The sequence below is a fragment of the Cyprinus carpio genome, chromosome A6 (genome assembly GCF_018340385.1).
Source record: "Cyprinus carpio isolate SPL01 chromosome A6, ASM1834038v1, whole genome shotgun sequence".
In the NCBI taxonomy this organism is placed as follows: domain Eukaryota; kingdom Metazoa; phylum Chordata; class Actinopteri; order Cypriniformes; family Cyprinidae; genus Cyprinus; species Cyprinus carpio.
This window is the reverse complement of record NC_056577.1, coordinates 26,795,079-26,809,843: the sequence shown is the minus strand read 5'-3', so window position 1 is coordinate 26,809,843 and position 14,765 is coordinate 26,795,079. Positions and strand designations below refer to the sequence as shown.

The 14,765-nt window shown below is 36.2% G+C and overlaps 1 protein-coding gene across 1 annotated transcript in view; it reads right to left on the bottom strand.

The window, feature by feature from the left end:
* The window catches only part of LOC109057539 (contactin-4-like), a 78,294-nt gene extending 64,093 nt beyond the window's left edge, over positions 1 to 14,201 (bottom strand). The window contains exon 1 of the mRNA XM_042758764.1: positions 13,907 to 14,201. The gene's annotated coding sequence lies outside the window, so the exon portion shown is untranslated. The remainder of the gene's footprint in view (positions 1 to 13,906) is intronic.
* Positions 14,202 to 14,765: the final 564 nt, after the last annotated feature.

Here is a 14,765-nt window from a genome sequence, read left to right as displayed (position 1 = left end):
AGCCATCTTTCAAGAGCAACACAACACAACAAAAGATTGGGGTTGTAATGCTGTGGTACAATGGAGAAAAAAATAAATAAATAAATTTAACCTCTGATTCTTTTCAGCCTCTTCATTCAGAAGTGAAAATAAAATGAATTTACTTCCACAGCATTTTTTTGACATGATGTTTACGGCCGACCAATGTACAACATAGGCCAGCATTATGCACACGTTTAGCCGTCACAGAAGTGGCATTCAAAAGGCAATATTCGAAATGGCATAATAGGGGCACTTTAACTAATTAAAAGCTAATCACACAACATTTTTTTTTCCTGAATGACAATTCATTTTAATTCCTGAAATTCAAAATATTATTCTGTTTGCTACTTCGATTCAAATTCAAGAATTGGCATTCTCAATTGGCGCACAACCCAAATGTTTGCACATCTTCAACACCTGTCAAAGTCAGGCATATCAGACCATATTTAACTTCAACTCTGATGTGGATTTCCACAGGAATTACCATCTGCATTAGAGCCCCGCGCGTGCCTTGATCCATGCAATCCCGCTGTGTTGACTGCACCATGTGGCAGAGGTCTCTGTGTGCTCTGACCCTCTCAGTGTTTACCGCACTTAACCATCTGGCTGCATCTGAGCAGCAAGGTCAGCTCTTAGACTCAGTCAGACTTACAGTCTTCCCACAACAAGTTGACTGTGTGGAGTAATCACACAAGTTTGCACAAGATTTACATGGTGAAAACAGAGAGATTGCTTCTCTGACACTATAAGAGAAAGTGATTTTCTAAAAGCATATTGGGTATATTGTGACATTTTATGTCACACAAATGGAAAGGTAATTGGTGCAAGCAGTTATTTATTTATTTATTTATTTGCTAATTAAAGGGTTATATAAATAGAAAAAAAACAGTACTTTTAAGATTTGTGATTGAAATGATTTCCACTGTATTTAAATAAAAAAGGGTAAAAACTGAAATCCCCAAAACTCTGTCAAAATTAGATTACAATAACATTTCAAACGAGGAATAAAAAAAAAAAATAGTATGTTTGTGCTTTTTAAGACAGAATAATGTCCCATGATTCTTCAGAAATCATTCTATGATAATATGCTGATTTGGTGTTTTTATTATTATCAGCAATATTAAATGCAGTTGTGCTGCTTAGAATTTTTCTGAAAACTGTGATACTTTTTTCAGGATTCTAGAATAAAGTTGAAAAGAACTGGATTTATTTTAAACAGACTTTTTGAAACAACGTAAAAATCTTAAATTTAATGCATCCTTTAGTGTATTAATTTTGTGTTTATACACAAGTGGTCTATTTCTTCCATGAAGTGCACACATGTCGAGACTTTTCAAGCCAAATACATGAAGCAAATAATACTAAGAATCTACAACTCTGAAGCCTTAATTTAAAGTGAATTCTCTGTAAATTACAATATGAGGCAACAAACCAGTGCATTCAGAAGCACATATCCAACACAATGCTGAGTGAAACCGCAAACTCTTCACTTCAAAAGGTTTCAAATTAGTCCTTGAAATCAACTGGTTATGGACAATAAACCAAAATCTAATCAACCCTGCTATTCACAAACGATGGGATTGAGTTTCCACCATCGGATTTTGCACTGCTGGCAGGGGGAGCTCAGGTAACCCTCCTCATTACATTAACAGACACAACCAGTCTACCCTGTAACTTATACATTATGCAAAGTGACAAGCATATTTGTTTGGGGCACATGGGATTGATATGCGTGTAGACGAAATTGCACTCGCTCAAGCCGAGACAGTATTTATAATTCATATCCTCTTGCTGTTTTACACCAACAAAAGCAGAATGAGATTTTACTGCTTGGAATTGGATGAGGTCTAAAATCAACATTATATGAGTCTCATTCGCTCTAAAAGAGAGGAAGGATTATTGGTAGAAGACGATTATATAATTGAAACAGCGTTTTTGTTTCTGCTCCATTAATGGCGGTGGGGTTTAGCCCATGCTAAAACCCTCAATTATCTTGTTGTCAGTAACAGCCCACAAGGAAGCAACACGCTCTTTAATGATGTTGGGTTGACATAAGCTCACAAGCATTTTATGCACATTCTGAATCACATAATGCTTATTTAAACATCAAAAATGTATAGATACATAGCGCTGAATATACGTTAATGCTAATAAATCCATGTAACTGCTTATATAAAAGCAGCAAGGTACTGTATGTATTACTGTTGAAAACTATGAATCTTGAGAAGGCTAAGCTCACAGCCTAAAGGCCCGTTCACACCAAGAATGATAACTATAAAGATAACTATAAAGATAACGATATTAGCGTCCACACCAGCGAATAATATCTTCAGTTTATCCTAAGCACACACTCGTCTGCTGCTTTAAATTCTCGATCTTGTTACAGCAGGATGGATTCTGATTGGCTGTCAATTTTTTAGCGTTCATCAGCTGGAAAAAAATAATTTTGAAAGTGATTCCAATGATATTGTTTTTCTTTGTCTTTATCGTTATAGTTGTGGTGTGGACTCTGCTGTTCTTTAATACTGAAAACGATTTTTAGAACTATATCTTTATCGTTATCTTTATAGTTATCGTCCTTGGTGTGAACGGCCCTTAAGCCCCTCACACCATCTTTAGCTTTTTATAGGTAAATTAAAACCAGTAAAAAGTGTGACATGGTGAAAATGAAGAATACATGATTCTTAAATACTGAAATATTTAACTGTTGTATCTAACAGGCTATTAATAATAGCTTTAGTCCTGATCTAGCAAAAGTGCAGAACTGTCTGTACACCCAAAGCCTTTTTTTACTTTTTCTATATTGACATATTTCCTATGGAAACAGGAAATTGGATCAGGACATTGATTTGACCTTTTAGCCTTTTATTTTATGTCACAGAACTGGCCCAGTTTGCCACTGCTGGTAGATGATGGAACTACACATTCTGGCACTCAAGAGCATGTAATAATTATAATTATAATTATAATTATTATTATTACATTTGGTTGAATAATTAAAATAATTAAAATCTCCAAAAGAGTTTGGAAACTGTTTTCTTATGTCATTCTGTTCTTAAGCAAATCAATCCTGCATTAAGTTTGTTAAGATAATTTTATAGATAATAAATACTAGCAGTGTTATACAGTACGGATGCAAAATATTAGCAGCACCATATCAAGTATTTATTTGAATCAGAATCAGCTAGTTTTGGATATTTAATTATTTTAGTCTATTTTAGGGTTTGTATCATTTAACTATTTAAGTAATTATGAATATTCTTGAAGGTAAAGTGTCAATTTTTTCACCATCTCCATCAATTTGAATATCAAACCCAATAGCAGCCATACCGCTTGACTAAAGTGGCCAGTTAAACATATTCAAGTGACACTCTGCCAGATAAACATTTTACCTCAGTGACTGATTCAAGCCTGTCAAGTAATTGTACATCTGTAAATGGAAATGTGATGAGTAGAAATTAGGACACTAACATTATGTTTCTGTTACGGCTGAAATTACAGTTCTTTCAAATTTGCCAGCACCATTTTAAGTCTTGAAAACCTGTTTATTGCCATATGAGAACTGGAATGATTGCACAGTAATCATATATTTGAAATGTGGTCAAGAATAAAACAAACAAGGGCAAGTGGCTCATCAGTAAAGAGAATCTCACTTTCCATGTACATTATCAGAGATGTATTCACACTAGTTATAAGCGGTGTTGTCGTCCTCAGCTGTTAACTTGTTAAGCCTCAAGTTCCTTCATTTGCCCTTTGCCACTTTAATGTCTCCTTTAATAATTTTCTCCCCCTCACACGGGTAGATTACAGTCTAATTGGCACACATTGGGCTGCATTCCACATAATAGTAGAAGGTAGCCTGTTCTCAAAAACTCCCACTCACCCATGAAAATTCTCCCGTGGGAACCTTGTACAAGACTTGTCCTTTAGTACATCCACATTAAACCTGAGAAAGAGTCTCCATCTGTGAGATTCTTTCAAGCACAAAATAATGAGCTTCTACTCTGTGAAGCCATGCTGAAAATGAGCCATTATCTCTACATCCCGGTGGAACGTGAGCTACCATTGTCTCCAAAACCTTGTGCTCACAGACCATTCATCCTGGATCCAGCAACTCTCCCAGATTTCATCATTGGACTAGACTGTGGTCCTCAGCAGGGATCCAGAAGGTCTTAACCCAGAAGCCAGTTATTAAGTACCTCGAGAGCCAATCTAAATGAGCTCCAGAAGTTGGCTAAACATAACTGTTGTTGTTTTTTTGTTTTTTTCGATACATGCAATGCAAAGATAAATAGTGTACTACTAGGTTCAGAAAGCAGTTATATAGTCAAGCATATTCAGGCAATGCCACAAGCAGTTACAACTTCTTGTAGGGACAATACCAATGGCAAAGTTGGTGCACGATAACCAATGTGTCCAATAAAGGGAGGAGGCACTTTCAGCTAGGCAGTCCAAATGATTTATGGACTGCAATCGTAGGTCCATGTTGGGAAATCAGGATCTCCTTGCCAAGAACATTGTGTTCTGGTTCAATACCAGCTGGGGACTGCATTACGGCCGCTATCTCTTAAGCAAAAAAAGATCAGTCTGTGATTTATATTTGTGAAGGTGCAGATGGCAGAAAGGTAGATCCTCAGAATTACCTGTGTTTACAGGACATACTTTCTACTAACCCAGAACACTGCTTAGATATGTTTCTATCTGAGGACAATTTTTACGAGCATTCAAAGCCTTTGTGTTGATCTTTTTTTTTCATTACACCTCAATGAAACCACAATGCATAAATCAGAGGAATGAAGGCTACCACAAAGGTCTTGAACCAGAAGTGCTGGCAGCAACAGAAAGAGAAAGAAAAGCCTTTTCTTTTTGCAAAGCCAAGCCTGTCATGCTTTTGGGCTACATTTTGAATTCATTCCAGTGAATAAAAAGAGAAAAAGGCTTTCCCAAACTGCTACAAACATAAACAACCCGACTGTGGAGAAAAAAAAGGGACGTTGTGGCCCTGAAGATAAAGTTAAATCAATCACGCCAATGCAAGTGTAATAGAAAAAGACAGTTTAGAGGTTCAGAATAATCACAGATGTCATGAGTTATTTTTCACTTCGGTGGAACATCGTGTTGCCTTGGAAAATAAAGAGTGGAGATGTTTTGATGATAGAACAAGTGGGTGCTGATGAATGGAGCATGCAGACTACGAGATAGGTCAAAGAAAATGTCAAAGACCATATGGAAAAGTACTTCAATACTTCAATAAAAAGTCTCAACACTTTTGCGTTCAAAATTTACTAGTCTACCAAGAGATGATTCAATACAGTGAATATTTAAACTGACAGCTCACATGAAAATGAAAAATATGCTATTATTTACCCGCCTTCATTTTTTTGAATACCGTTTTTTTTTTTTTTCTCCCCATATAATGAAAGTCAATGGGGTCCAAAACAATGTTGGACTGCACTGGCTTTCATTGTATGAAATTAAATTAAATTAAACACAGGAAAATGCTTTTTCTTGTGTGTTCCACTGAAGAAAAATGTCAAACAGGTTTGGAGTAAACAATAACAGAATTTCCATTTCTGGGTGAACGATCCCTTTAAATCAGGTAACCGTTATTCTTTCTAGCACGCACACACTCCACTTCTATGTAAACTATGCTGCCTATATTTTTATTATGAACTATGGTCTTAAATCATTATATTTCTTACAATAGTATTGTTTTATTCTCAAATTTCAGCGCTGTTTGCTTAGTGCAATTAGCCTGGCACAATTACTACATATGGAATATGGAATTTTAAGATATTCGTTAATAATTAGCGATTGTGGCAGAAATTTAATCAAATCATGACTAGATGTAGTAGAATGACAATATAACTGGACTTATTGAATGACTCTCTGAAAAAACTTGATTCTGATTGGTCAATTGCAGCATTCAGCAGTCAAATATTTCTGAAAAATAACTGTTTTTGCTGTTTGCAACATTAGATTTGCACAATTTCTTTAGTGAATCAGGACTTAAAACAACACAAACAGCATTTGCAAATAAATAATGCTATCAGAAATTCATTATTAGTTAATTTGTCCTCTGTTCCCGTTTTCAGCTGTCAAGTGAAATGGCACCATAAGACCATTACACCGGCACTAATAGTCGTGGATAATCAACACTCTGACTTACACACACACACTGCCGTCCACTCTTACTGCGTTTCAGTGTGCAAATTCTCTGATTGAATGATTAGCACTAAGAGGGACAGGCTTTGCTTTATTGCAGATGTAAGCAGTCCATCAGAGAAACAGCTCATTAGAAATCTATTTAGTGTGTACAGCTTTAATCATGACGGTGACTTTTTAAATATCTCCCTAACATGCGTTTCAGGACTTTTTCCTAAGCTATTGATTGAGATGTCGTATGCTATCCCAATTTGAGTTGATCAGATCATCTAATATTTTTTCACTACTAAACAGGCAGGACTGATCAGATTTTATCATCCAGTCAGCATGATGTAACATATATCATTTAAAAGTCAATCTGATGAGTTCCTGTTGATGTTTCATTATTATGCCACAAGGAAAATTCGGATTTGAGTACATAGGCCTTTCTTGTGGGCTCTTTAATGGCTGTGGATATTGATCCATGAGCGCTGTCCACCGCTATAAGTGCTAATTTGCTTTGTCTTTCAAAAAGCACATGAGAGAAGATGGATACAAAACAACAAATCACTTAATAAACTAACCAGTTCCGGAGTAATTTTTCTGTTTGTCATATAGTAACCTTAGACTGCAAACTGCCAAGGGATTTGTGACATGATTTATTGTAAATCCTGATTAGCTGGTTGCGTGTTAAATTACTATGTAATAAAGATCAGAGCACAGAACGATTAATTCGATTTGACCGGTGGCCAGCAGAGGGCCCTCCAAACCTCTGGGGTCCCAAGCTTTTGAGTTGTTTGTAAAAAAATAAAAAAAATAAAAAAGAGAGAAAGAGATTTGAGAAAATTTGAGAAAATGAGAAATGAGAATTATACCATTAGTTACCATTATTTCTTATTCATTGTATATCATAACTTGTTCTTTGCTCTCCTTTTCTTCTTCTTCTACTTCTTCTTTTATTTTATTTATTTATTTATTGCGTTGAAGTCCAAATTTTTCTTTAAAAGAAATATGCAAAACACAGATACATGTGACACACACCTTCAGTGGCTACATACATTACTCATACTCAAAATTAACTGCTTTAAGACAACATTACTCTTTAGTTAGCTTATGAGGTGCATCTTACTGCATGGAGATCTGCAAACCAACAGCAACAAAAATATAAAACAGAATATGATTTAAAAAGAATAAGAATGCAGGGGAAAAACTGAGAAGATAAGAATGAAACATTGAGCTCTGCCTCTGGTTGATGATAATACCACTTCTTACAGACAGCACTTTCCTAATCTTGCAGATTCACATTTTAGAGAATGCTTAACCTACTTTACGAGTGTCTCTAATGTATTCTGTTTGTTCCAGCTCCATGTGCAATGTTTCATTCATTTGCAATTTGTTTTTTGTTTTTTTAAAAAGACTGTCACAGCCATATGATTAGAATGAATACGCTCACTGTTTGGCAACAGATGAAGTCTATACCATTCCATTCAGTCACATATTTACACCTGAATGACTCAAGTATCAATGTACATTAATTGGGTTCACAGCTTATTTTGCTGAATGCATAAACTGTAATAGACCAAACAAAGACTAAGTTTTTGAATGGAATATAATTTAAATCGTTCATTGTGTGTGTGTGTGTGTGTATACATGTTTTAGCCTCCTGTATAGCCATTTTTTATCGTTTTATATTAACACCCCCAAAGAAACACTTCTGATCACCATCGATTTACAGTAACCTGAAATCAGTCAAATACATTGGGTTTTTCTCAGTCTACTAGTCATACAGGCAACCCACTGGCTAATCGATTTTGAAAATATGTAGTTTTGCTCATCCTTAATGGCTACTTCATCAGTGAAGACAAGAAAAAAGTACCAGTAAAGGAATCATGACCAGACTCACATTAGTCTACTTTACAGAATGGATTCAGTAATTCAACCCATGATGATGCTGGAATTTACCTCCATGGACATGGATTCTATCTTGATAAAATATGTCAAATAGAGGCTCATCGTCTTCATCACACACCACGCTGATTAATTTGGACGTTTGGAGCCAAGTGGTAACATAGGGAATCACTAAAATGAATGAAGCCTCCTTTTTGCAATGGCATATTAAGCTATTCGCTGCACGAGATGAAAAACGTTAATACAAGACTAGCAGTTTTCCAACCGTTTCCTGTGGGATTTTTCTCAATTACATCCCCGTCGCTCCGCAGTGAAGAGAAGCTCAGAAATTTCATTCAGAGTTAATGCGATGTTAATACTTGAGCTGAAGATGACTGCATTACAAAAAGGTTGGATGAATTAACCTTCACACAAAAATAGCACACAGGTCCACACATATCCATTCCAATCCCCTGAAACGCGGCTAAGCCCAATGAGTCATTTTGACTGGCATGACATTTTGACTGTTGATTTCTGTACACTGGAGTGGGACATAGGGATTGTGTGGCGTGAATGCTTTAGATAAAACTTGTCAGATCTCTTAAAGCAAACAGAACAATAAAAATCAGTGTCATGCAGTTTGTGAAAAGCACACTCTGATGGGACTATATTATGAATGGCCTTTGTTTGTTATACATCTAAAACATGCATAAAGTTTAAAAAGGGCCAGACACCCTGTGAGAAAGCCCAGCCACAAAGGACATTTCAGTAACAGTTTTTGTGTTCCGGTAACTTCACTAGAAATGGTGCACTGAAACTTTTATGAGTCTATGTTGTTGCACTTGCATGTTTAATAAAGATGCAGAGTGATTCATACGTATTCAGTTACGGCAAGCCATGCATGAGAGTCAACTGTATTAGCCAACGGCCATTCCCACACATACACACAAAATCCAACTTTATCTGCTTCTGGATGGTACCCTTCACATTTATTCCTAACAAAATGCTTCTTAAAAGCAATATATATATATATATATATATATATATATATATATATTAATTTCTGAAGTATATTTATATGGACCATGACTTATTTCCATTTGAAAAGTTTAATAGCAAAATTGTACTTTTCAAGTTTGCAACTTAACTTTGTTTCTACTCATAATGCACCAATAATGCAATGTGAATTGAACAGGAAACTTTATAATCCTCTTAACATACATTATTTACACTGCAAATAATTAAGAAAGTCTTTCTAAAAAATTCCAGAGGCACTCTTTCGGTTATCACTGCCGGCTATGCATCCAAAAGATGGGCCGGTAAACTCTTTAAAGGTTGAAATTAGCCTCGCAAGCCTCTGAATAGTTGTTAGAGCAAAATCATTAGGCTAGAGGGAGAAATTTGCATGCAAATCTTAGAAACACTTGGTGGGTGGATCCTTCAATTTGAACTTTACTCAAGGACCCCTGAAGCAACAGAGGCCATTGTGGGTGAGGAGTAACAACTTCTCCTGACTTTAATAGCCATACAAAGCCAAAAGTATGGCCAAATCGGTTACAAGACCTCAGAAGCATTTTAAAACAGTAAATCCACTCAAGCCTGCAGCTGTAAACTTAATTATGGTGCCATGGTTCTTTACCCATACTTCACTGGTGCCATGATAGTTTACTAGACCATTTCTACTCACTATAATTCCAATTAAATTGTTTTTTGGTGCTATACTCTCCTAGATATCAAGGAAGATTTTGCAACCATTAAGAAAGTGAACACGGAAATACATGTCCTATTGTAGTACTTTTGTTTAGGAAGAACAATGGCAAGCCTTTCACACGTTCCTTTTCTTCCTCAGGACCATAAATCAAACCTTCCTTTTCAGAAAGGATGATACCACATTAATCTCAAAGGATGTACAGTTGAAAATAGACCACTGGCAAAGGACAATTCGAAAGTCTTCTCACAGGAAAGAAACTGTGTGACATCTCAAAAAGTTGCTGTTCGGTTCAAGGCCTGAATTTTTAATGGATAATGAATACTATTATTTGGATGAATGAAAATATGATGCAGGTTAATATTCATAAAGCTGCCAATAAGCTGTGTTTTTCTAACATACTGTGGAATTAACCGCTCGCAATATTTTTAGCACGGGGGAAAAAGGGAATAATGAAAGTATTTTTTAGGATGAAAACTGTACAGAACATGATCATTCCATTCCCCCTTGCTCTGAGCATTGGCAGTGATGGCTCTGATTTATTCATGAACCTTGCGCGTACTGCCAAGAAACATTAAATCGGAGCAAGTGACTGAAAGGGTGGGGGTGCCAAAAAAATAAAAAATGTTGCTGAGAAAAGCAAATTACAGTTTCAAAACAAATCAAACCAAGGTGTGGACACGGCATGTCTGGCACCCTCTCCATAACTCTACTGGAAAAACTATTTTGTCTCAACATGAACCAATTAAAGCATCTCCCTCTTCAAAACTCACCATGGGAAACACATCGGAGCGCCCCAATCTCTGTTCTAGCAGAAACAGAAACACCTTTCTTTGAGGAGAGTGCTTCTTATTAGGGCATTTCATCATCTTGTTGTTGGACTTGTTAACAGTCATAACTTTCTGTGTTTTGGAGGTGTACTGGAATATATTGGCTTTTGGGGCTGGAGAAGAATCACATCTCCTGCAAAACTAGCTAAATGTCCTCTCCAAGTACCTTCAAACGTCCTCCTTAAGCATATCATAACAGCACTCATGGGAAATGCTAAATGTCACATAACTTGCATATCTGGGTCCACGTCTACACACACATACTGGATCCAACACATAATTTTCTATCTTAACCCTGTAAGACCTGACACATGAAATAAAATTCAGAACAATCTATATAAAATGATACAGGTGAATATGAAGCTCATATTTGAGGAGAAAAAAAAAACTCAAATGTATTGAAACTGAGCAAAAATATGCAATATGAGTATTCATCTTGAAATACTACTAACAAATTAAAATGTTCATTTACGTTATACTTATAAAAATCAGTAAAGATTTCACAGCACAATAAGGCACATGTCCCACAACCTGAAGGTGGATACTTTTAGAATTATACTAAAAGAGCTTTAACTTGCTAAAAAAATTATAAACTATCAATCAGATGACAGAAGGCATGCAGTAGATTGTGTACAACTGAGTTTTCAGCCCTGTTTTTATCAATTTGATAATTATAAGCCTTAGAAAATTACTTATCAATTAATATACAGTGAGCTTTAAAGGGTTAATACCATATATTCAAGACATCTGTTGCATCTGGCAGATTGTAAACAGTGTAAATGTAACACAATCACAGACTCCTTCTAACATTTAAGGATCCTGTTATATATTACAAGCATGTATTGTTTTCAAAGGGAACTGGTGGACTGACACCCGACTGGAGGCAGCTGCTTATGATATGTGAGTTGTGACATGAGCAGACAGCGGTTTGCTGGAGGTGCTCAACCGCGGCGCGTGTACCATCTATCTCTAAGATCATTATCACCTTGCTGGAGATGAGGCCTGTAGACTTCAATCCCACAGCTGGAGTGGCTTGTAATCTAAACTCATAACCAAGATGAGCAGACGAATCCAAAGCTAAAATCTCTTCCTAACTCCACATTTATGACCAATGAACTTCTCTGACTTTTCAGTCATTCATAATTGCGATAAAGACCCATTTACACCAAGAAAGATAGCTACTGTATAACTATGATTACCTTCGACACGTATGGATGATAAAGTATGTGCTTAAGTTATGGTATCTGCTGCTTTAAATGCTCAAGCTCTTTAAAGTCAGATGGTTCTTACTGGGTTTCAAGGTTTTTTGTTTTGTTTTGTTTTTCTCAATGTGCTCTCTAACAATGTGTTCTTGCCTAAGAACAAATGATATACGACTAAAGTCAAGTGTGTCATCCTCAAAACCAGTTTAACACATTTTATACAGACCTACAAATGATTGTTGTTTGGACCTCGAGCACACATTCACTCATTCAGGATATTCCGAATTCTTTAACATTAATAGAAGGTTAGGAACAAATTCATATATGTACACATGTTGTGAATTAGGCCAACATTTTCAGTTCACTGTTATTATTAATACTAATCAAAAAGTCAACAAGAGCCAGTGCAGTGCTTTCTCAGATCAAAATCATAGCTATGGTAAGTGTGTGCGTTTTGGAGGCTGATATGTTAAGAGTTATCTCTCTGGAAAGTTGCTTTATTAGCAGATGTTAGCAGAAGTTATACACTCAACACCATCTGGAGACATGGCAAGGGAAGCTGCTGTACTTCAATAATAAACCATACAGAATGACATCAGACATACAGAAAAAGTAAGTGTGCATACTCGCTTGTCCTAAACATTATTTAGTCAGCTTCTGGTATTTAAACTCCTGGGAATCTCAAGCATTCTCCCAGAAGCATTCAGAGCTAAAAAAAAAAAAAAAAAAAAACATTACAGTAGACAGGGAGTGCTCTTGCGTAGGAAAAGTATAGGCAAAGAAAAAAAGACAGGTAAGAAAGCATCATTTCACATCTGACTTAATTGACTTAATTGAATTAATGTGATCATAATGGATGACAGAACTGATATCACCTGAATCAGCAGGTCCTCTGGTTTACTTTGATACAAAATATCCAAACAACATTTTCACCTAACTAGAAACATAATGGCTGATCAGATGGGGAGAGCTGAAGCACTTTTTATTGTACATAAACTGGACACACAAAGATTTCACACAATGACTATACCTCTATTTGTAAGTGTGACGTACACACACACACACACACACACACACACACACACACACACACACACACACACACACACTTATGTTTACATGTTAATTTACACAGTTCCGGGATAAATAGTCTTAAACTATTTTGAAACAGTTGGGAATATTATATCAAACTTGAGAAATATAGTGCAAATACACATAAACTACGGATGTGCTACTCTGTGGTCCCTTATATGTCTGTATGATCTGATGATCTCAACTGCTTTACAAGTCTCAAATCTCTACTTAATATAAATTAGACTCGGGCAGACTTCTAAAAAGCGACCACAACAAACAGCCAAACATCTTCATTCAGTGGCAAGGTGTAACAGTCCACCTTATCTTATAAATCCAGAATATGATATTCCAAAACAATACACTGGGGACCACCGTCTGCTCTAATTTTTATCATTGAAACATGCGTCAGACAGACGTCTCTCGCCAGTGCGTCGCTACTCGCGTTATTCCCGTTTTAATTGAATAGTTTACCATTCTCTGAGTAGTGACTGAAGATGTCATTCAGCGTAACCATTACTGTTCTTTTACAGAATTAAAATAATACTGATTTTGAACGTCGTGAGATTGAGAAAACGAGAACCGAATTTTAATATTGGTATGGACTGTCTCTTTAAGAAGGCAGAACTGTTAAAAACAGCAGAACTTTTAAAAACGTGTCGCAAGAACGCTGTCGACCTCTTGCTGCAAGAACGCGCCCTGTACGACAAATTCCAGGTCGGATATTCACAGTAGGCTTCTGTCACATTTATATTTTAGAACACCACATCGAACACATCTACGAGTTTAAACTTGTGAAAAATAATTCACAAGATCATGGACGATATTTTAACGCTATATTCCAAGGCAAGAAACATAAGTGTCCTTCAGGTAAGTGATTCGCAGGATAACTCAAAACGCAGCAAACGCGTGGCGCGCGTAATTGGCGCGTCCCCGTATTACCGCACTATACAACATAATCAGTTAGTCAGACATTTAGATGTACTAAACATATTATTTATATCTGGATAAATACATTGCAGTAATGAAATCGATCGCATTACCTTTGAATCAAGCTTGGTTCCAGTAAATGCCGTCAGTGGAGACAGTGGGGAGCGATGTGGTCTGCTGGAGACACAGTGAGGTCTGGCGTCCGACTCCGAACTGTTGCCCGTATCCTCTCGAAGCGCATGTAGGCTATGCTTAACTGAACGAAACCCCTCCCCTGGTTCACACCATATTTTCAGCCACATTGTATTTAGAAACCGTTTAGCTTCTCGAAACCCTTACCTAAATGAACTGCCTGTCGAAATGATATGCAAGTCCTTATCCATACTCACTTGTCATACTGTAATATGCACATTTTAAGTTTCACCTGTCAGGGGTGCGGTGTCAGAATATGCCGTGATGTCAGTGTTTTGCTTTTTTATGAAAAGAGATTTATTTTTCAGTCACAGCCTAAACACCAAAAGGCAGGTTAAACTGAACCCTTTGGAAATATCTGTGTAAATAAATCAGTGGCTCCTAAAACGACAATTAAACTTTGCTCGAGAAAGATACACACTGCACACACAGTTTTTGCAAGTTTCTAAGGTCCTTACATGTGACCATTGTAGTCCTAATAGACGTATAAATATATTTTCTGATTGTCTCCTACTATAAATTGTGATTGATTGGATTGCGGAAGATAAGTTTTTTTTTTATTATTATTATTTTTTTTTTATGAAATGTATACTTTTATTCTTTAAAGATGCATTAATTTGCTAAATTGCTGACATCAAAGAAATGTTACAAAAAATTATATAAAACTGTTCTTTTGAACTTTTAATTCATCAAATAATCCTGCAAAAAAATTTTCTAAAGAATATAGTGCAGCTGTTTTTAAAATTTTCCTGAGCATCAGATCAGCATAATGATTTTTGA